This window comes from Pleurodeles waltl, unplaced genomic scaffold, assembly GCF_031143425.1.
Source record: "Pleurodeles waltl isolate 20211129_DDA unplaced genomic scaffold, aPleWal1.hap1.20221129 scaffold_39, whole genome shotgun sequence".
In the NCBI taxonomy this organism is placed as follows: Eukaryota; Metazoa; Chordata; class Amphibia; order Caudata; family Salamandridae; genus Pleurodeles; species Pleurodeles waltl.
Window position 1 is genome coordinate 9,421,390 of NW_027150097.1, and position 22,216 is coordinate 9,443,605.

Sequence of the window (22,216 nt, forward strand, 5' to 3'; positions counted from 1 at the left end):
TTGTCACTCTATGGCTAGTAACAAAGCCTGTACTGGGTGGAGATGCTTATCACCTCCCCCTTGCAGGAACTGTAACACCTGGCAGTGAGCCTCAAAGGCTCACCCCCTTTGTTACAACACCCCAGGGCATTCCAGCTAGTGGAGTTGCCCGCCCCCTCCGGCCACGGACCCACTTTTGGCGGCAAGGCCGGAGGAGATAATGAGAAAAACAAGGAGGAGTCACTGGCCATTCAGGACAGCCCCTAAGGCAACCTGAGCTGAGGTGACTCTGACTTTTAGAAATCCTCCATCTTGCAGATGGAGGATTCCCCCAATAGGGATAAGTATGTGAACACCTCCCCTTGGGAGGAGGCTCAAAGAGGGTGTAGCCACCCTCAGGGCTAGTAGCCATTGGCTACTGCCCTCCCAGACCTAAACACCCCCCTAAATTCTCTATTTAGGGGCTCCCCTGAACCTAGGAACTCAGATTCCTGCAACCTAAGAAGAAGAGGACTGCTAAGCTGAAAAACCCTGCAGAGAAGACGGAGACACCAACTGTTTTGGCCCCAGCTCTACCGGCCTGTCTCCCCACTTCTAAAGACACTGCTCCAGCGACGCTCTCCCCCAGGGACCAGCGACCTCTGAATCCCCAGAGGACTGCCCTGCATCTAGAAGGACCAAGAACTCCAGAGGACAGTGGCTATGTTCACCCAAGACTGCAACTTTGTAACAAAGGAGCAACTTTAAAACAACTTGCGTTTCCCGCCGGAAGCGTGAGACTTGCCACTCTGCACCCGACGCCCCCGGCTCGACTTGTGGAGAACAAACATTTCAGGGAGGACTCCCCGGTGACTGCGAGACCGTGAGTAGCCAGAGTTGCCCTCCCTGAGCCCCCACAGCGACGCCTGCAGAGGGAATCCCGAGGGACCTCGCTCGTCGTGCTGAGAGGAGACCCAAGGGACCGGTAATGCAGCTTTTTGGTGCCTGCGGTTGCAGGGGGAAGATTCTGTCGACCCACGGGAGATTTCTTCGGAGCTTCTGGTGCAGAGAGGAGGCAGGCTACCCCCACAGCATGCACAAGCAGGAAAACAGTCGAGAAGGCGGCAGGATCAGCGTTACAGAGTTGCAGTAGTCGTCTTTGCTACTATGTTGCAGGTTTGCAGGCTTCCAGCGCGGTCAGCAGTCGATTCCTTATCAGAAGGTGAAGAGGGAGATGCAGAGGAACTCGGCTGAGCTCATGCATTCGTTATCTGAAGTTTCCCCAGAGACAGAGACCCTAAATAGCCAGAAAAGAGGGTTTGGCTACTTAGGAGAGAGGATAGGCTACTAACACCTGAAGGAGCCTATCAGCAGGAGTCTCTGACGTCACCTGGTGGCACTGGCCACTCAGAGCAGTCCAGTGTGCCAGCAGCACCTCTGTTTCCAAGATGGCAGAGGTCTGGAGCACACTGGAGGAGCTCTGGACACCTCCCAGGGGAGGTGCAGGTCAGGGGAGTGGTCACTCCCCTTTCCTTTGTCCAGTTTCGCGCCAGAGCAGGGGCTAAGGGGTCCCTGAACCGGTGTAGACTGGCTTATGCAGAATTGGGCACATCTGTGCCCAAGAAAGCATTTCCAGAGGCTGGGGGAGGCTACTCCTCCCCTGCCTTCACACCATTTTCCAAAGGGAGAGGGTGTCACACCCTCTCTCAGAGGAAGTTCTTTGTTCTGCCATCCTGGGCCAGGCCTGGCTGGACCCCAGGAGGGCAGATGCCTGTCTGAGGGGTTGGCAGCAGCAGCAGCTGCAGTGAAACTCCAGGAAGGGCAGTTTGGCAGTACCAGGGTCTGTGCTACAGACCACTGGGATCATGGGATTGTGCCAACTATGCCAGGATGGCATAGAGGGGGCAATTCCATGATCATAGACATGTTACATGGCCATATTCGGATTTACCATTGTGAAGCTACATATAGGTAGTGACCTATATGTAGTGCACGCGTGTAATGGTGTCCCCGCACTCACAAAGTTCAGGGAATTGGCTCTGAACAATGTGGGGGCACCTTGGCTAGTGCCAGGGTGCCCTCACACTAAGTAACTTTGCACCTAACCTTTACCAGGTAAAGGTTAGACATATAGGTGACTTATAAGTTACTTAAGTGCAGTGTAAAATGGCTGTGAAATAACGTGGACGTTATTTCACTCAGGCTGCAGTGGCAGGCCTGTGTAAGAATTGTCAGAGCTCCCTATGGGTGGCAAAAGAAATGCTGCAGCCCATAGGGATCTCCTGGAACCCCAATACCCTGGGTACCTCAGTACCATATACTAGGAAATTATAAGGGTGTTCCAGTAAGCCAATGTAAATTGGTAAAAATGGTCACTAGCCTGTTAGTGACAATTTGGAAAGAAATGAGAGAGCATAACCACTGAGGTTCTGATTAGCAGAGCCTCAGTGAGACAGTTAGTCACTACACAGGTAACACATTCAGGCACACTTATGAGCACTGGGGCCCTGGGTTACCAGGGTCCCAGTGACACATACAACTAAAACAACATATATACAGTGAAAAATGGGGGTAACATGCCAGGCAAGATGGTACTTTCCTACAGGGCCAATTACTGCTCTGTCCAGTTTCTTGAGCAGGGCCTTGCATCACACTGCCTATGCAGTATAGATAAGTCACCCCTCTAGCAGGCCTTACAGCCCTAAGGCAGGGTGCACTATACCATAGGTGAGGGCACTAGTGCATGAGCACTGTGCTCCTACAGTGTCTAAGCAAAACCTTAGACATTGTAAGTGCAGGGTAGCCATAAGAGTATGTGGTCTGGGAGTCTGTCATACACGAACTCCACAGCACCATAATGGCTACACTGAAAACTGGGAAGTTTGGTATCAAACTTCTCAGCACAATAAATGCACACTGATGCCAGTGTACATTTTATTGTAACATACACCCCAGAGGGCACCTTAGAGGTGCCCCCTGAAACCTTAACCAACTACCTGTGTAGGCTGACTGGTTTTAGCAGCCTGCCACACTCAAGACATGTTGCTGGCCACATGGGGAGAGTGCCTTTGTCACTCTATGGCTAGTAACAAAGCCTGTACTGGGTGGAGATGCTTATCACCTCCCCCTTGCAGGAACTGTAACACCTGGCAGTGAGCCTCAAAGGCTCACCCCCTTTGTTACAACACCCCAGGGCATTCCAGCTAGTGGAGTTGCCCGCCCCCTCCGGCCACGGACCCACTTTTGGCGGCAAGGCCGGAGGAGATAATGAGAAAAACAAGGAGGAGTCACTGGCCATTCAGGACAGCCCCTAAGGCAACCTGAGCTGAGGTGACTCTGACTTTTAGAAATCCTCCATCTTGCAGATGGAGGATTCCCCCAATAGGGATAAGTATGTGAACACCTCCCCTTGGGAGGAGGCTCAAAGAGGGTGTAGCCACCCTCAGGTCTAGTAGCCATTGGCTACTGCCCTCCCAGACCTAAACACCCCCCTAAATTCTCTATTTAGGGGCTCCCCTGAACCTAGGAACTCAGATTCCTGCAACCTAAGAAGAAGAGGACTGCTAAGCTGAAAAACCCTGCAGAGAAGACGGAGACACCAACTGTTTTGGCCCCAGCTCTACCGGCCTGTCTCCCCACTTCTAAAGACACTGCTCCAGCGACGCTCTCCCCCAGGGACCAGCGACCTCTGAATCCCCAGAGGACTGCCCTGCATCTAGAAGGACCAAGAACTCCAGAGGACAGTGGCTATGTTCACCCAAGACTGCAACTTTGTAACAAAGGAGCAACTTTAAAACAACTTGCGTTTCCCGCCGGAAGCGTGAGACTTGCCACTCTGCACCCGACGCCCCCGGCTCCACTTGTGGAGAACAAACATTTCAGGGAGGACTCCCCGGTGACTGCGAGACCGTGAGTAGCCAGAGTTGCCCTCCCTGAGCCCCCACAGCGACGCCTGCAGAGGGAATCCCGAGGCTCCCCCTGACCGCGACTGCCTGCTTCTCAGATCCCGACGCCTGGTAAAGACTCTGCACCCGCAGCCCCCAGGACCTGAAGGATCCGAACTCCAGTGCAGGAGTGACCCCCAGGAGGCCCTCTCCCTTGACCAGGTGGTGGCTACCCCGAGGAGCCCCCCCCTTGCCTGCCTGCATCGCTGAAGAGACCCCTTGGTCTCCCATTGATTTCAATTACAAACCCGACGCTTGTTTGCACACTGCACCCGGCCGCCCCCACGCTGCTGAGGGTGTACTTTCTGTGTGGACTTGTGTCCTCCCCCGGTGCCCTACAAAACCCCCCTGGTCTGCCCTCCGAAGACGCAGGTACTTACTTGCTGGCAGACTGAAACCAGGGCACCCCCTTCTCCATTGAAGCCTATGCGTTTTGGGCACCACTTTGACCTCTGCACCTCACCGGCCCTGAGCTGCTGGTGTGGTAACTTTGGGGTTGCTCTGAACCCCCAATGGTGGGCTACCTTGGACCCAAACTTGAACCCCGTAGGTGGTTTACTTACCTGCAAAAACTAACAAACTCATACTCCCGCAGGAACTGTTGAAAATTGCAGTGTCTAGTTTTAAAATAGCTGTGTGTGATTTATGTGAAAAGTATATATGCTATTTTGCTACTTCAAAGTTCCTAAAGTACCTACCTGCAATACCTTTCATTTGAAGTATTACATGTAAATCTTGAACCTGTGGTTCTTAAAATAAACTAAGAAAATATATTTTTCTATACAAAAACCCATTGGCCTGGAATTGTCTCTGAGTGTGTGTTCCTCATTTATTGCTTGTGTGTGTACAACAAATGCTTAACACTACTCCTTGGATAAGCCTACTGCTCGACCACACTACCACAAAATAGAGAATTAGTATTATCTCTTTTTGCCACTATCTTACCTCTAAGGGAAACCCTTGGACTCTGTGCATACTATTCCTTACTTTGAAATAGTGCATACAGAGCCAACTTCCTACACTGTGCAAGAAGGAGGGGACGGGGGCAAGGAAGTGATGTGGCACATCTGGATAGGCCAGAGGTGCAGACCTGCTGGACACTTCCGCCCCCACTTAAAAGGTCCTGCACAGGGGAGAGCTCTCTTTCTTGGCTGTGCTTCACTGCTTGACATTGGTACTGCAGACAGGCGTCATGGAGAGCTGGAAAGAAGAACCTCCTGACTGCCCTTGGGGCAGGGACTCTGCCCATGAAGGATTCCAGGCCAGCGAGGCGACTGCCAGGGCCAGGCAAGCTGGCCCCCTTACCCCACCAGAGGACTAGTTGGGGGAAGGACTGGGCTAGCGCAAGGCGAGCGCGCTGCCCAGAAGGAAAGGAGGGAACCCAGAGGAAAGGTTGGCGCAGGGAGTCAGTGGGACTGGCTCCCTAAGATCTGGGACCCTTCGAGGCGCAGAGGCCTAAGGAGAGTGCTCCTGGTGGCAAGGGCTTGTCACCAGGAGCAGAACGACACAAGAATGATGAAAATCGGCTCTTGGGGGCCTGAGATATCACAGGAAAAAGGATGACGACCTTTGAGAAAGCAGCTACGAAGCGCGTGGAGCTCCGCAGCTGCTGGAGACTGTGCCCCCAGGGTGGGCCAGGGCCTGGGGGCTGCCCCAGGAGGGAGAGGAGAAAAGGGGAGTGCCGTCGCACTCCACCTCTGGAAATGGAAGGGGCCCCAGACCCCAACCCGGGGCCCAGTGAAGCCTGGTCCATTTCCATCCGATGGGGGGAGCCATCACGCACCCCCCTGCCATTGTGTGAAGGGACCCCGGACCCCATCCCAGGGCCCCCTGCGGCGAAGACAAGCCAGGGAGCGCCGTCGCGCTCCCCCCGAAGATTTGAGGAGTGGGGGGGCGTCGTCGCACACCCCCAGCAAAAGGGAAGTCGGGGGTGCTGTCGCGCCCCCATGAAGAATGCCTGGAGGGGCCCTGGACCCCATCCCGGGCCACGTGAAGAGTCAGGAGTGGGGGGGCACCGTTGTGCACCCCCAGAAGAAGAGGAAGCCGGGGAGTGCCGTTGCGCTCCCCATTAAGACGGCCAGAAGGGGCCCCGGACCCCATCCCGGGGCCCTGAGCAGAGGAGGGCCTCGGGAGCGCCGTCACGGTCCCTGACAAGGCAAGGAGGGTCTCCGGACTGCATCCCGGGGCCCCGAGAAGAAGAGGACCTCGGGCAGCGCCGTCGCGCTCCCCACCACGGTGAGGAGGGGTCCCGGACCCCATCCCGGGGCCCCAAAGATGCCGGAAGGAAGGGGGGAGTGCCGCTGCACTCCCCCGAGCGGCCCGTCCGGCCGCGAGTCTTTCTGTGTCTGCCCGCTGGAGCGGGCAGACCTCCGGCTGCAGGCCAGCTCCCGTGGCCTCACCCGGAGGTGCTGGCCGTGCGGGGAGCCGGCGGTGGTGGCCAGGGGTGGGCTCCCTGGGCCGCCCTCCATCAGGGGATTCTCTGTTTAGGTACGGGGGTGTCCGGGTGGGACCGGCACCCCCAGAAGAAGTGGCACAGAACGAGGCACAGCGGCTCTCCCCAGCTCAGCAGGAGAGCCACTCATCATGTATGCGGCTGCCCCAGCATGCTTTGCGAGGCAGGGGCCGCAATGTGAGCCCCCAAAACGGCTGTGGTGGGACACATGAAAGATAACCCCTCAGTGGGTGGACTGATGTTTGAAGCACAAGTTTCAGTGAACTTTTGTTCTTGCTTGTGGAAGGGTGCCTACCATAGGTGTAGGCTGGTATTGCCCCATGTATTGAATTGTTATTTTATGGTCAATTATGAGTAATCTAAAAGTAATCCTAATGGTTTTAGTACTAGAACTGGTCCCATATGTTCCTTATTAGGCTAATTTAAATAATGACACTGACAGCCATCTTTAGGCAAGACAGAAGTATTTAATTACACATGTAGGTGTCTTCATTTCACTGTACTGTCAAAATGTGGAATACTGTCAAATGTTCAAATGTGCAAGGGGGGCACTGGGATTGTTTTGCCATGTGGGTTGTTGGATTATACTTTCTCTTGAGGAGACCAGAGAGATTACATAATGTTTGCCCAGAGTGATTCCATCACTTTGTATATATTTGTAGATTGTTGCATAGTATTGAGTAGTGTGTGTGAATATTAAATGTACTTTTCCTTTATCAAAAGAAAAAGCACAGACTGCACAACCATTTACTGAGAGTCATGCTTGTGTGCTCGTGAATGGGGATTACTAGCCCACACCACCTCCCTTGAGTAAGCCTTGGACTGCTCTGCAACGCTACCCTAGGAGAGTCAAGTGCTACAATGGGGTGTTTGGTTCCCTGTGGTGGTCGTGTGCGGACTCGTTACTTGTGCAGGCCACACAACTAATGACCCACTTTACAACAAGAAGTGATCATTTTCATTTGGCAGTAGATGGGAGTCTCATGTTTGACATCTGAGAAACTGTAGTTAAAAATCCTCTTTAACAGTAAAGTTGACTTTAAGTTACAATTTCGAAATTGCCAATATTATACAGTTGGCATGTTCCTGCCCTAGCTATTTGGTGCCTGCTGCCTGTTCCTGGGTCACACAACTGGGTGTAGTTGGCAGTGCGACTTTGTTTATTCCCTCTCAACAGCAAAACAATAGAGGGATTAGGTGTGCCTGGGTGGGCCATCAAATAGCAGGATTGGGGGAGCAGAGCTAGGTACAGTCCCACTTGCAACTGAATAGGCTGTGCCCTGCCTTCACACAAAGGACTTGCAATAACTGAATTGTTCATGTAGCCAGCTTGAAGGCAGGAAGCTTAAAGAACTTCAAAGGATTTACTCTAGAACCTCCCCCCACTTGAAAGCAAGTGCCGGATATAAATATTGGACCCTCAGACTCAACTCTTCAATACATTTCTGGTCCTGTGGAAGTCTCAGAAGAAGGACTGCTGTGCTGTTTTGGTGCAAGAAGGACTGACACTTTGCTGCCCTGCTGTGAAGCCATGATGCCCTCCTGTGTGAGTAAGAATGGCTGGACGTGCACCTTGGCCCCGGGACCACCATAGTGACTCCAAGGGCTAATTGACTGGCCTCCTGATCAGAGCCTCAAGGCCATCAAAGGCTCCCCAATATCCTGCAACAGTCCCTGGAAACAGCTGAAGTGAATTCCTGACCCCCCAAGTGGTGCCACCCCAGTCCTGAGTTGTGGAAGGTGGACCTGAAGGTGAACTGCCCATATGTGGTCTCAGCAGAGCCAACGCAGTGCATTGTATCACCTTGCCAAACTCTGCATTGGAACCACTGTACGATGCATTCCAGATGCAGGACTTTGCATCTCAGCCTTGCAGACCATTGGAACTGCTGCTGCTCGTTGCAGCTCCGCGCAATGTCCTTGCATCGTCCACCATAGGTTACGGGATTCCCTGCTGTGTGACACATCTTAATGCAAGGACGTCACATCGTCCACCGCAGTCCCGGGAACCATTCCTGCATGGCTCATCTCCTTGTAAGGACCTTGCATCACCTCAGGTGCACGGCACATCCTCAACGTGGTACTTCACATCGTTCCTCAACCAGGATTTAAGGTACTCTGTTCAGCAGGCATAACTTGGTCCCCATATCCGCCTGTGCTCCATTGCAGTCAGTCTGAACTTGTGGTTCTGTCCTGGTCTGGCATGACCTGATAGCACAGTTAGTACTTTGTGCTTTTTGGCACATTTTCACTTAAATCTTAAAAATTGCATATTATCGGTTCTATTGATTAGATTTTTGTCATTTTGGTCTTAAAAGGTTTATTAAATTTTACTCTGATTTTTCTTCTGTTATGTCTTCACTTTATTACTCTTTGTAGTGCTGCATAAATACTTTACACACTGCCCTTAAGTTGAGCCTGATTGTTATTGTGGCAAACTATCCGGAGATAAGCACGGATTAATTTGAGGTTTGCTTGTGTTTCACTCTGATATAGATTGTGGTTGTTGCTTGAGTAGGATTTCACCCCCCCCAACCAGTGACCCAATTTCCATCAGTTTACATGGCACCTCCAAGTAAAAAAAAATATCCCCCACACTTCCATACTACCTCCTGTCATCTCCTACCTTTTCATGGAGCTCCTTGGTGCTCTACCCACAGATAGCCACATCAAGACTCACCAATATGCTGATGGTGCTTGACCTATATGAGGTGTGAAAAATGCACCCAGAGCAGAAATAATGGCCTGAATCTGGGGAGGTGCCTTTCTTCCCCTTACAGGAAGATCACGTAAGGTGGACCCAGGGACTTCGTTAACTTGTAAACGGCCTGTCCCTTCACAAGCAAATATGAGATGTAAGGTGATACCTGGGGAAAGCAAACATTTGTTCCCCCAGCCAGTCAGGCTCCAAATCCAATGGAAGGGAAACTAACTGCAAACCACTCTTGAAGGTCCTGCTTTTTTCCTTTTTGAGGAAAAATAAGTGCCAGGCCATAAAAATGAGTGCCTGTGTGCCCTACCTGCAAACACTGACTCAAATAAAGTCACACACTTTCCACACATACTCACTCACACACACACACACTTTCTTACACAGACACTCACTCATAAACATGTGATAGCGCGTCCAGTCCTTATAAATTACTTATGCTTGGACACGCCGGAGGTCGGTGAACCTTTTGACCAGGTTGAGTTCTCCTCATCCAAAGAATTGTCGGATCCCTCAAATCAATAATCAATAATCATTTATAATCAATAACCAATACTTGATTAGTAATCAATCAACAAATTTGTTAGACAGAAAAATCAGTAATTGAACACACCATGACCTTTCACTCATGAATAACCACACCTGTTTATTAAAAGTTAATGAGTTTATTTCCCTATATTAACAAAGCTAACACAATATAAGTAAGTCTCAAAATCAAATGATACACATATACGAACATTACTAGCTGTCCATAACGATGGAAGAAAAGCAATCTACGCAAAACTTGGATTATAACACACTCGGCTATAGCAATGCAAATCACTTATAAGAGTAACTGAATTTGACTAATTGCTTACATTGGTCAGCATAACAAGATTTCAATTCAGCATGGTGCATCGAATGAATACCTCAACAAACTTCTAACTAGAATTGGCATGTGGGGTTTTCATGCAAAATAATTTAATCAACATAGATTTAGAAAACTTCTAGCTTAGGCTCTGTCAAAAATAAGCAGTTGGTACCTAAGAAGGAAAATACAATGAATAATACATTTATCCTTTCATAATTACCAAATACAATCAGCATTCAAGGAAAGTCTTCGTCCTTCAGGTACCGGTTCGATCAGCATGGGGCAGATTTCAAAGGGGCAAAGTTTAAGTCAAGTTTTCCTTGCAGCAGCAAGGAAAATGGGGAGGAGGGGGCAAAAGTTATTGTATGGGCAAGACAAGGTAAAGTTAAAGTTAAAGTCTCTAGGGTGAGAATTCTTTAAAGTCTCTCTCTCTCTGGCATAGAGAAAAAGCATCAGAGTGTCATCAAAATGGCATCTCAAATCTGGCATCAAAATGGCATCAAAACAAAAAAATGGCTGGCTTCTCTTTGTCCGGTGGGATTAAATAAGAATAGTTCCAAATTCTTCAGGTTCTTCCATTAGAGGGTCCATGGGGTGGTTTCTCTTTAACCAATGAATAGTGTTTTTTTTCTTAATGCTTATCTACGCATAAGGTGTCCTTGGAGTTTTGGAACACAAGTAGCAACAAAGTTGCCAAATAATTCTGCATCAGTGTCTTTATTGTCTGCACCTGCAGAAACTGACCTTGCTTCAAAGGGGATGAAAGTTGCCTAACACGCAACCTTGAGATAAGAGTATTAGTCATTCTACTGGAAAAATACAGCTTTTAAAAGTTTAAAACACGTCTTTGTTAATACAAGTGAAAACTACGCAGTTAAAATTGAGACCAGGCGACTAGGCCAAAGCCTCTGCTAAAGTAAAAAAACTAAGCATATAACAGTTTAACAAGAAAATCATTGAATATAGCTTCAGTTATGATATATTATTACATTTGTCGATTTTCATGATTAATTAAGCTTGTTTATACTAATGGCGAACTACTTCGTGGGCACATTTTTCTACATACATTTTTTTTTTTTCTAAAATCACATTGTCTTATACGATTTTGTTACATGATATATGAATATTTGTTAGTCTTTCTTTTTCTGCTTCATCACATGCACACATCATACATTTAAAAAAAATGTTTTTCAGTTATATCAGCTACCAGCCAAGATCCCATTCAAGCTCCATTTTTTGTTTCAAGTATAGTGAATAAAAAGTTTATCATTCACTATGTGGGCAGTAAATAATTGGTAGAAAACAAGGAGGCTGGTGCCTCGACACCCGCGTAGGTGAGCTACATCTGCGTTCTTGGCATTGATTTTGTCACCTCTGAAGGCAGGATAAGCAAAGATAGTGACAGGTGTTGCCAGAGGTACATCAAGGGTCATAGCTGTGATCCCTGGAGGCTCCAAATGACGTGCAATAATAGCTGATAATGCCTGGGTTCAGCCACCCCCAAAAGCAGCCCATTGGTTATTCCCTTACCAGGAGTCTTCCTGTGCCCTCTATGGCCAGCCCAAGCTTGCGTTTCTTACTCTGCATGTAGCAAAGTGCCACAGGCCGGAATTACTAATGTCCTAGAAATACTGACGGTAGGCGTGCTGTCTCACTATTCTCAGCATTACTATGAGAGGTCTTTACCATGGGCATAGCTGCCAATGTTGCATCACTACTAGAACCCATGTGTCTGAGCCCCTCTTCACCCCAACAATTGTTGTCTTTTACTAGCTAACAATGCAAACGTGGGCCCATTTTCTTCCTTCCATCGGGCCCCGTGGTACCCTTGCCACGCCACAGTGCTTTGCACATGCAGAAGTTTAGTGCCAGCATCACATTGTTGTGGGCACTTTGCACGAGGTGATGACAGGACATGTAGGTCTGGGCAAGATGTTAATTACGATGGAGTAATTGGCGTAATTTTTGAAGTTTTGCATAACAACATTGCACAAAAATACCAAGATTATGCCATTAATCCACATTGTGTAATTTCACGCACAAATTGTAAGGCAAATTGTGCCGTGTTGGTACTTTTTTTTAACAAGAACGGCATTTCAGGTACATTATTTTCCCGAGTAGACTATTTGGGGATTTTTTTAGTGAAAAACTATACATCTGAACACAGAAATGTTTATAGCGCGAGCAGGAGTTCCTTTAGTATGGATGGTCAACAAATTATACATAATTTTGAGTATTTCCCCAGTAATTTTGCGAATTTTTGCTACTCAAAATTACACAAATTATGCCTACCCATAGTTTTGATGCCAGGTCAGTCCATCATTTGTTCGGTATGTCTGTCAGGTTGGAGACTTAAGCTGTGTATAAACCATACCATGTACCACTGAATTTGTTTAAAAGCTACACTGAATGCAGTTAAAATCCAGCCCGGCTAGGACAGAATGTTTAGCCCTTTCCTATGACCCGCGGGTTCATTGGTTGTCTTTGTCTTTAATAGCAATAAAATGAAGTTGCCTGTGAGAAATATTTTCTTTTATAACTATTTTATGTTCTTCATCTTTGAATTCTGTCAAGTTTAAAAATGTTTCCGCCCGGTTTCGAACCGGGGACCTTTCGCGTGTGAGGCGAACGTGATAACCACTACACTACGGAAACCCACATGTGACCACTCTTGAGGTGAACTCTCAGGACTTTTGTTCACCAGTCGATGTCGGGTGTTCTACATATTTTGACTGTCACCCTGACTTTGAAGATTTCCGATATTATGAACGTTTTAGAGTTATTTTCATAACATTTTATTAAGAAGAAAAACGTACATTCTCTAAACACGATTTTGCACCTTTTTATATGTTTCAGTCAGTTCGGCTTGAAGAACATGAAACCAGGAATGTGGGGACAGAGGAGTTTTGTCGCGGGGGCGGGGGGAGCTGCACCCCCCACAGCTCGTAAACCTGCACCCCCGAGGGGGGATCCTGAGCTGCAGAATAAAAACACAACATCTTTCCCTGGTGACTCGTTCTGTGACTTTTGTCATTTCCTGCCGCAGTGACTCCCCTTTCCAGTAACGCAGCAAAAAAACAATATTTTCCCTTAAGAATCAATGGCAAACGACTTTTACGCACAATATGTAGAATGTCGGGGAGAGATGATTATTGATCTGTGCCCAATAAGGACGGGAGGCGGGAGGGGGGAAACCTTTTGTATTGAGGCTCGTGAGTCATCAGCAGAAACACTTGTGACTCTCTCCCCCTCTCTGGGCAGGAAGCCGTCTGACTGCAGGGACAAACGTCAGGAAAAGAAACTGGACACTAGGGTGTGTCGTCCTCGTATACACTTCCAATTCAGCCACTAGTGCTACGTGCAACACTGTCAGGATGGCCGAGCGGTCTAAGGCGCTGCGTTCAGGTCGCAGTCTCCTCTGGAGGCGTGGGTTCGAATCCCACTTCTGACATATTTTCTTTAATTTTGATACTTTCTTTTGAACTTGTTTTTACTACCTTCCACTGAATTACAAACGAGTTCAACAGTATATAAACATAATGTTTTAATAAATTAACGCTACGGTCTATTTTCCCTTTCTTCAACTTCATGCATGCAGGTGGCTTTTGAGACAGTAAATCACAGAATGGCCAACAAATCGAGCAAAGGGGCCTTAGATAAATACCTTGACTCTCTTTCTCAAGAGCGTGGCTATCAATGGTGCAGCAGGTTCAGTGGCACCAGGGTCCTTTGTGTTTCAATTGCAGCTGTATGTTTATTGCTTCCATACTCCGGGAATGGGGGTTCAACCTCCATGCTTGAATAACGAGACCCTTACTATGGACCTGCTCTGATTGGAAGAGGCACCCCTACACAGGTTGCACTCGAATGTCGCAGGAGACCACGGGGCAGCCTCAGCACACAGCCCAATACAAGTAACCCTCACTGCAGGGCGTTGCCACAAATGGTGCTCCCAGATGTTCATTATGTTATGTCTTCTGAACTCATGGGGATTTGGAAAAATACAAGTGTCACAGAAAGAACAAGTGTAGCATATGAGCCACATCCATTCAGCAGCAAATCAGCCACACCTATTCAGCAGCAAATGAACCACACCCATTCAGCAGCAAATAAGCCACGCCCATTCAGCAGCGAATGAGCCACACCCATTCAGCAGCAAATAAGCCATGCCCATTCATCAGCGAATGAGCCACACCCATTCAGCAATGAATGAGCCACACCCATTCAGCAGCAAATGAGCCACGCCCATTCAGCAGCAAATGAGCCATGCCCAATCAGCAAGATAAGGATACGACCTGTAGCGGTGGAGTGCACTATCGCAAATATATTTTTAAAGCCTGGTGTGGTAGAGCACCGTCATTTACAGAAAGCACATTTTCAATTGAAATGGCCACAAACTTCCCACTGACATGCAGTTTTACTGATAAAAAAATATATAGCATGCAAACAAAAATGTGTAGAAATCACTTTTCAACACATTTATCATTTGCACAGCATCAATTGTCTTGATTTGCTCCTATTAAAATCTTTGTTTCCATCACACTTCAGAATTACAAAAAAAATGTGGTGTGTGCTCAGAAAAAAAACCTGACATCCTACAGAAGTGGTTCTCAACCTTTTGACTCCTGTGGACCCCCACATAATCATTACTGTAACCCAGGGTCCCCGATGAATCGCTATTGGAATCTTTATACATACCCCATATGGTGAAGCTCTGAATGGATTGGTATTGTCACTAAACCTAATCTTTCCCTTGGGCAATAAGGATAGACAGAATTAAAATGTACCCACATTTACTGCTCGGGGACAGGGTTCTATAAACTGATTTTGTTTTAATCTCAAGTGATTTGGCCCAGTGCTCAGTTGATTACAATATTCACTCCCTTCCATTTAGTGACCACAATCCCGTTGGTTTAAGAATCAACTATCTTAATATATATAGACCATTCCAAAAAGTAACACCTCAGCTATTATGCTAGCAAAAAACGGGGTGCGTCTTGGGTGGGACGCTATTAAACTGAAAGAATTTTCAGAAAACCTCTTTATAAATAACTACAGGGATCTTTTGGGTTGTCTTTCGGTGTCACCTAACCTTGTAATTTTAAAGTTCTATGTAATAATATTGTATGTTGGGTTGACCCCAAATAATCCCCCTAAAATATGTCAGGGTCATGCCGGGTTCTCTAAAGAATGTACATTTGCACAGCGGGGGCTAAAAGTATCCACTAATGCCACGCCACGCGATATTTTAAAACTTAGACTGGCGAGATCTAATCCCAGAGGAAGCTCATGGCGTCCAGTAGCTCCTTGAAGGCTTCAGTGAGTTTATGTTGCGCCTCAAGCTGAAACTTAACCAGCAGAATTCGTTTGCCATCTCTTGTGGCCCAAACAATCTCAAATAGAGATCCTTTGATCTAGGAGGTAGGTTGATTGAAAAAACCTCCACTTTTAATTATTTGGGTTTTTATTCCACAAAAACAGGAAGTGGGAGACGTTAACAACTGTCTGAGCACAACAAATGGGGGCGTCGGGGGAGGAATCTCTAAGTTTTCCTCTAAACTGGGGCATAAACCAGTCCAGGAGCTCCTCCAGGTTTATAGTAGTAAATGCACAGCATTAGGCACTCGCGGGCAGGAGTTTGGGGTTCTGCTCCTGCAGGGAAGCCTCAAGCTGTGGAAAACACATTTCTGTGTAGACTTACTGCCACACCGCCATGGATGTGGGGGGCACTGTGTTTAACAATAAACTTACAAAACTTGCGATTTAAAAGCACCTGCTGAAAAGTTCCTTGTGTGTCCAGCCTTCAGGAAGCAATTACATTGTCAAGATAACTCTTGTGACTAATGTTCTTGCCAGAGAGAGAGAGATTGGTGTTTTGTCCAGTGGCAGCTTTGAGCCGCCATAGAGTAGCGCAGAGGGTTAATGTGCCTGATGCAAAGAAAATATATTTTATGCGGATAGATAAGCAGCTATCCAGCGCTTTAAAACAAATGAAATGTATGTGGGAGAGGGACTATGGAGAGATGAGCGGCAGTTTTGCCGGGTGGTAGTGAGGTAATCCGAGGAGATGGCCATGGGGTGGTGGGCGCCAAAAAGGACTGTCGCACAGGCCGCCACCAGCGCTAAAGCGGGCCCAGTTTGTGGCGAAAGATATGGCGCGTCCCACAAGCACATTTTTCTAGGTAGGTTCTGCTGGACCGTCTGACTCAGAATAATGCCGGATCAATTTCATGGCTATCCTATTTAAAGGCAGTGCTTAATTTGTGGTTGTTGTTTTCGGTGCTGAGCACCGGCACTTATTTTTGAGGGCCGGGGCTTATTCTTCTGCCTCAAGCATTTGCTGGGAGCAAAAGACACACATAAGAAAGGCAGAGGAAAGGAAAACCGAAAAAGTGCCACAAAAGGAGAAAGTAGAAAGCTGCTAGAGTGAGTTGAAGGGCAGGGAGTGTATTTTATGGATTGAAGAGGCCGAGATGGCTTCAGGATTACGTTCTCTCAGCATCCCGTGTTCCCACATTTAATTGCAGCAGCCTCGTGTTTAAGAGGAGGGCTTTGGGCACCGGCACGTCTTTATTTACAAAATAAGCACTGTATAAAGGCCACTTTTTATAACCTGGGGTGTGGTGACTATTTTGATAATCCAGAACAGATTACCTCTGACTCAAGAGAAGAGAGAGTAAAACAGAGGTATGACTCCTATAGAGAGGAATCCAGACTGCTGCACATGCTGGACATGCCAACGGCCACGCGTTAAATTCAGCGTGGCACCCAGTAAACACGTATTGTTTATTTTATTTGGGTTCCTCACGATAAGTAAGTGCAGTATGAACTCTGCACTTCAGTAATGACTCTCTGTAATGCACACTTTATGTTAAATAACATCTTCTATCGTTGCATATCTATTTTCACTGGCATGGCGGAGGTATATACATTAAATTATCACAATGGGCTTATAGAACGTGGGACACAGTTATTGTGCATAAACTACCGTTCTTAAGTTTCTTATTATCTGTCGTTCTTGCGCCAGAGCACGTGTTAATATGAAAGAACATCACTGAATGCTCAGAACAATATATAGGAAGTGGGTAGTGACGTCACAGAGCCATGTACTCTTAACTGTATGATTGGGGTTACCCTCAGCCCTCCTCATGACGTCAAACACTGAAAGGGGGGGGGGCTTGTCAACTAGTAGTGATACAGAAGCATGCTTGTGTCAGAGTGGGCGGGGTTTACGGCTCGCATCTGACTACCCACCTGTGCACTCACGTATTATACGAGATAAAGTACCTCTGTGTATTTATCAGGATATGACAAGTGAGCTCAGATCTTCGTGCTCTGTAATGGAACTCAGTCCACGTCTATGTGTCTCTAGGTGGTTACGACCATCCTCTGTGACGTGCAATGTCTTTGTGCAGTTGAAAGTACATTAACATGAGTATGGTGCGGGTAATTGACTGGGGGTTGCTGTAGGAGGCTGGACTGGCTTGTAGTGAGTACCAAGGGGTACTTGCACCTTGCACCAGGCCCAGTTATCCCTTATTAGTGTATAGGGTGTTTAGCAGCTTAGGCTGATAGATAATGGTAGCTTAGCAGAGCAGCTTAGGCTGAACTAGGAGACGTGTGAAGCTACTACAGTACCACAAGTGTCACTTGCACAATATCATAAGAAAACACAATACACAGTTATACTAAAAATAAAGGTACTTTATTTTTATGACAATATGCCAAAGTATCTTAGCGTGTACCCTCAGTGAGAGGATAGGAAATATACACAAGATATATGTACACAATACCAAAAATATGCGGTATAGTCTTAGAAAACAGTGCAAACAATGTATAGTTACAATAGGATGCAATGGGGACACATAGGGATAGGGGCAACACAAACCATATACTCCAAAAGTGGAATGCGAACCACGAATGGACCCCAAACCTATGTGACCTTGTAGAGGGTCGCTGGGACTATTAGAAAATAGTGAGAGTTAGAAAAATAACCCTCCCCAAGACCCTGAAAAGTGAGTGCAAAGTGCACTAAAGTTCCCCCAAAGACAAAGAAGTCGTGATAGAGGAATAATGCAGGAAAGACACAAACCAACAATGCAACAACGGTGGATTTCCAATCTAGGGTACCTGTGGAACAAGGGGACCAAGTCCAAAAGTCACAAGCAAGTCGGAGATGGGCATATGCCCAGGAAATGCCAGCTGTGGGTGCAAAGAAGCTTCTACTTGACAGAAGAAGCTGAGGTTTCTGCAGGAACAAAAAAGGCTAGAGACTTCCCCTTTGGTAGACGGATCCCTCTTGCCGTGGAGAGTCGTGCAGAAGTGATTTCCCGCCGAAAGAACACCAACAAGCCTTGCTAGCTGCAAATCGTGCAGTTAGCGTTTTTGGACGCTGCTGTGGCCCAGGAGGGACCAGGAGGTCGCAAATTGGACCAGGAGGTAGAAGGGATGTCGAGAAAGACAAGGAGCCCTCTCAGCAGCAGGTAGCACCCAGAGAAGTGCCAGAAACAGGCACTACGAGGATGCGTGAAACAGTGCTCACCCGAAGTTACACAAAGGAGTCCCACGTCGCCGGAGACCAACTTAGAAAGTCGTGCAATGCAGGTTAGAGTGCCGTGGACCCAGGCTTGGTTGTGCACAAAGGATTTCCGCCGGAAGTGCACAGGGGCCGGAGTAGCTGCAAAAGTCGCGGTTCCCAGCAATGCAGTCTAGCGAGGTGAGGCAAGGACTTACCTCCACCAAACTTGGACTGAAGAGTCACTGGACTGTGGGAGTCACTTGGACAGAGTTGCTGGATTCGAGGGACCTCGCTCGTCGTGCTGAGAGGAAACCCAAGGGACCGGTAATGCAGCTTTTTGGTGCCTGCGGTTGCAGGGGGAAGATTCCGTCGACCCACGGGAGATTTCTTCGGAGCTTCTAGTGCAGAGAGGAGGCAGACTACCCCCACAGCATGCACCACCAGGAAAACAGTCGAGAAGGCGGCAGGATCAGCGTTACAGAGTTGCAGTAGTCGTCTTTGCTACTTGTAGTGTTGCAGGCTTCCAGTGCGGTCAGCAGTCGATTCCTTGGCAGAAGGTGAAGAGAGAGATGCAGAGGAACTCTGATGAGCTCTTGCATTCGTTATCTAAAGTTTCCCCAGAGACAGAGACCCTAAATAGCCAGAAAAGAGGGTTTGGCTACTTAGGCGAGAGGATAGGCTACTAACACCTGAAGGAGCCTATCAGAAGGAGTCTCTGACGTCACCTGGTGGCACTGGCCACTCAGAGCAGTCCAGTGTGCCAGCAGCACCTCTGATTCCAAGATGGCAGAGGTCTGGAGCACACTGGAGGAGCTCTGGACACCTCCCAGGGGAGGTGCAGGTCAGGGGAGTGCTCACTCCCCTTTCCTTTGTCCAGTTTCGCGCCAGAGCAGGGCTAAGGGGTCCCTGAACCGGTGTAGACTGGCTTATGCACATCTGTGCCCAAGAAAGCATTTCCAGAGGCTGGGGGAGGCTACTCCTCCCCTGCCTTCACACCATTTTCAAAAGGGACACCTCTCTCAGAGGAAGTCCTTTGTTCTGCCATCCTGGGACAAGCCTGGCTTGACCCCAGGGGGGCAGAAACCTGTCTGAGGGGTTGGCAGCAGCTGCAGTGAAACCCCAGGAAAGGCAGTTTGGCAGTACCAGGGTCTGTGCTACAGACCACTGGGATCATGGAATTGTTCCAACAATGCCAGGATGGCATAGAGGGGGCAATTCCATGATCTTAGACATGTTACATGGCCATATTCGGAGTTACCATTGTGAAGTTACATATAGGGAGTGACCTATATGTAGTGCACGCGTGTAATGGTGTCCCCGCACTCACAAAGTCCGGGGAATTGGCCCTGAACAATGTGGGGGCACCTTGGCTAGTGCCAGGGTGCCCTCACACTAAGTAACGTTGCACCTAACCTTTACCAGGTAATGGTTAGACATATAGGTGACTTATAAGTTACTTAAGTGCAGTGTAAAATGGCTGTGAAATAACGTGGACGTTATTTCACTCAGGCTGCAGTGGCAGGCCTGTGTTAGAATTGTCAGAGCTCCCTATGGGTGGCAAAAGAAATGCTGCATCCCATAGGGATCTCCTGGAACCCAATACCCTGGGTACCTCAGTACCATATACTAGGGAATTATAAGGGTGTTCCAGTAAGCCAATGTGAATTGGTAAAATTGGTCACTAGCCTGTTAGTGACAATTTGGAAAGAAATGAGAGAGCATAACCACTGAGGTTCTGATTAGCAGAGCCTCAGTGAGACAGTTAGTCACTACACAGGTAACACATTCAGGCACACTTATGAGCACTGGGGCCCTGGTGAACAGGGTCCCAGTGACACATACAACTAAAACAACATATATACAGTGAAAAATGGGGGTAACATGACAGGCAAGATGGTACTTTCCTACACAACCCCCCACCAAACGAAGGACAATAAGACTAGCCATGACCTGATGAGTCTTCATTGTCTAAGTGGAAATATCTGGAGAGTCCATCTGCATTGGAGTGGCTACTCCCAGGTCTATGTTCCACTGTATAGTCCATTCCCTGTAGGGATATAGACCACCTCAACAATTTAGGATTTTCACCTTTCATTTGTTTTAGCCAAAGTAGAGGTTTGTGGTCTGTCTGAACAATGAAGTGAGTGCCAAACAGGTATGGCCTCAACTTCTTCAGTGCCCAGACCACAGCAAAGGCTTCCCTCTCAATGGCAGACCAATGCTTTTCTCTTGGGGTCAACCTCCTACTAATAAAAGCAACAGGTTGATCCTGGCCCTCAGAACTAAGTTGTGATAGGACTGCCCCTACTCCTAATTCAGATGCATCAGTTTGGACATAGAATTTTTCAGAGTAACAAGGGCTTTTCAGGACAGGTGCAGAGCACATGGCCTGCTTCAGCTCCTCAAAAGCTTTTTGACAGTTTGCTGTCCATAATATCTTTTTAGGCATCTTCTTGGAAGTGAGGTCATTAAGAGGGGCTGCAATGGAGCCATAGTTCTTAATGAACCTCCTGTAATACCCAGTGAGGCCTAGGAAGGCTCTCACCTGAGTTTGTGTAGTAGGGGGAACCCAGTCAATAATTGTTTGGATTTTCCCCTGTAGTGGTGCAATCTGTTCCCCACCAACAAGGTGTCCCAGATAAACCACCTTACCCTGCCCTATCTGGCACTTTGAAGCCTTGATAGTGAGGCCTGCCTTTTGCAGGGCCTCCAAAACTTTCCATAGGTGGACCAGGTGATCATCCCAGCTGGAGCTAAAGACAACTATATCGTCCAAATATGCTGCAATGAAAGCCTCCAGCCCTTGCAGGACTGTGTTCACCAACCTCTGAAAAGTGGCAGGTGCATTTTTCAAACCAAAAGGCATTACAGTGAACTGGTAATGTCCTCCAATGGTTGAGAATGCAGTTTTAGGTTTTGCATCTTCTGACAATTTGATCTGCCAATACCCTGCAGTCAAGTCAAAAGTGCTTAGATACTTGGCAGATGCCAGTGTATCTATGAGCTCATCTGCCCTGGGTATAGGGTGAGCATCAGTTTTGGTTACTAAGTTGAGACCTCTATAGTCTACACAAAACCGCATTTCCTTCTTTCCATCTTTGGAATTGGGTTTTGGTACAAGTACCACAGGAGAAGCCCATGGACTTTCAGAGTGCTCAACCACTCCTAGTTCTAAAATTTTCTGGACCTCTTGCTTTATGCAGTCCCTGACATGGTCAGGCTGCCTATAGATCTTACTTTTGACAGGCAAGCTGTCTCCAGTATCTATAGTGTGCTCACACCAAGAAGTGGTACCTGGCACAGTAGAGAAGAGTTCAGAGAATTGATCTAGGAGATTTATGCAATGGTCTTTCTGCTCAGCAGTAAGACAATCAGCCAAAACTACACCTTCCACAAGAGCATCTTGTTCTGTGGAAGAGAAGAGATCAGGTGGAGGATCACTGTCTTCTTCCTGTCCCTCATCAGTTGCCATGAGCAGGGTGAGATCAGCCCTGTCATAGTAGGGTTTCAGGCGGTTTACATGGAGTACCCTAAGGGGACTCCTTGCAGTGCCTAAGTCAACTAAATAGGTGACTTCACCCTTTTTCTCAACAATTGTGTGGGGACCACTCCATTTATCTTGGAGTGCTCTTGGGGCCACAGGCTCCAAGACCCACACTTTCTGCCCTAGTTGGTACTGAACCAAAACAGCCTTCTGATCATGCCATTGCTTCTGGAGCTCTTGGCTGGCCTGAAGGTTTTTACTGGCCTTTTTCATGTACTCAGCCATCCTTGATCTGAGGCC

General features: G+C 47.8%; 2 non-coding genes across 2 annotated transcripts; one reads left to right on the forward strand and one right to left on the reverse strand.

The window, feature by feature from the left end:
- Window positions 1–12,496: 12,496 nt before the first annotated feature.
- TRNAV-CAC (transfer RNA valine (anticodon CAC)) lies at window positions 12,497–12,569 on the reverse strand. The gene has a single exon. It is a non-coding gene; the product is annotated as a tRNA-Val (tRNA).
- A 713-nt stretch (window positions 12,570–13,282) lies between these two features.
- On the forward strand, window positions 13,283–13,365 carry TRNAL-CAG (transfer RNA leucine (anticodon CAG)). The gene has a single exon. It is a non-coding gene; the product is annotated as a tRNA-Leu (tRNA).
- Window positions 13,366–22,216: the final 8,851 nt, after the last annotated feature.